Raw genomic sequence first — 2,128 nt, 5'->3', positions numbered from 1 at the left:
TAATTTTAACAAATAGTTATATAAAATAAAATCAAATTCATACAATATAATGTAAAATACAAAAAAAAAAAAAAACTATTCAAAGTCAATAGATATCTCAAATGATTCATAGCCATATGACTCATGCCAAAAAATTCGAATAACATATATTGCAATTTCTATCTTACAAATATAATATAATATAGATTATAATCAAATAGCATATAGATAACAACTCTCAAAAATTAGATAAAGCTCAATTTTTCTTTTTCTTTTTTTAGTTTTTCAATTTCAAGTGTTAATTTTCGATCTTAGCCAAAATAATGTTCATTGAATATTTTGAATTTTGATTTGATTGGGTCTTTCTCTCGTATTGACGTTTAAAAAATAAAAATAAAAAATTATTAGTGGCTTTAAATCACCATATTCGACCTTTTTTTACATTATTATCCATGTAGCTTAGAAGTGTTTGTAAAAACGAGTGATGTTGAGTTTCGCAATTTCCTCAAATTCATTTAAGATCATATGAAACTTTAGGAATAAGAATTAAGTATCCAAACCATGCACAATAGGGGCAAAGAATTAAGGATTCAAACTACACGCAACAGGGAAAAACCTATGATTATCCTTGTATTATCATGAATTAACTTCTCCAAACAGTTTTCGTTGAAGAATTTTATTGCACATTTCATTCAAGATGAGTAGAAAATTATGTCACAACATTGATACTATTGGTAAGATGGTAAATCTTTGGAAGTTCATGAGGAATAATGTTATCATATAGATGTACCGTGAAAACATTCACAAATTAACATGAACATTCATAGTGGTGCTGGTGCTAAATTCAAATTATTGTTCTGACTTCTCCGATGATTATTATCCCATGGGTAAAGAGCTGCACCAGTATTTACAATTTTTGGATAATATAAATTCTACACATTCCACACTAATAATAACATGATAAATACAATAATCGTGCAACACACGAGACAAAGATTAGTACTATTAAGTGATTAATACATTTTGACGATGCTAGAGAAAATAAAATTGTGTGATAGAAGTACAAGAAAAATAAAAAATAAAGGAAAAGACTAAAAAAACATAAAAATTGATAAAAATTGGGATTAGTTATATGAATTATCACTGAACTTTAACCCTAAGGAGTAGTTCTGTAGTCAGACTTTGAATTTAATCCCCATGATCATCACTTTGAGTCCCCTCAAGGCCATTGAGGTGAATACCTAATTGTAAACTTCAAGGTCCCGTGCTATTAATCGAGGTGCGCGTAAACTGGCCCAAACACCTACGGTCATAAAAAAAAATTATATATATCACTAAACTTCGCGTAAAATTTCCACCGAGTCATTGAATTTTGTAATTAGTTATCTCATTCATTACTCAATTTTTAAATTGCTAATGAAGTGGATGTCAAATGGAAAATAGATTTTCACATACGCAATTTTGTCAACTATGTCAACAAATTTTTAATCGTCCGTTAAGTAAGTGATAGATGGGATTATATTTTATAAAGTTCGGTGACTTATGGGGAAACTTTTGAAGTTCAATGACCCCTAAAAACTTTACGCAAAGTTTAATGACTAATTTGGTAATTAACTCCACATGTTTGATTCCATTCTTATGTGGTTGGAAAATAAATTTTAAGCTGAAACTGTTACATAAATTTTCTTGTTTTAATCGGCAAAACAATCGAATATGCATTGATTCGAGTAAAACTCCTATCTAACCTTATTTCTAATTTTTTTTTTAAATTCATTTTCAACTACACATTTAATGAAATTCACAAATTTTTTCAACTTTTTAATTACACATTTCATAAAATTTTATCGAAATTTAGAACATAATATCATTTACATGAATAGGTTAGTAAAAATATTTGTGAAACTGATGTTTATTTGGTGGGGATTATTTTTATAATGGTAAAAGTTAATAAAGTGTGATTAGAAGATTGTAAATTTCTTGAAAATACATGGTTAAAATTAATTAATTAATTGAAAAATGAGTTCAATAAACTAAATTAATTACTGAATCTGATTTGAACTACGTAGTCAAGATCCAATTTTTTTAATCTAGAACTTAGAATCAGTATTGAACTGTCAATTCTTGATTCTAGGATTTTAATTGAAAAATC

Source organism: Olea europaea, unplaced genomic scaffold (genome assembly GCF_002742605.1).
Source record: "Olea europaea var. sylvestris unplaced genomic scaffold, O_europaea_v1 scaffold1842, whole genome shotgun sequence".
NCBI classification, from domain to species: Eukaryota; Viridiplantae; Streptophyta; class Magnoliopsida; order Lamiales; family Oleaceae; genus Olea; species Olea europaea.
This window is presented reverse-complemented; position numbering follows the sequence as displayed.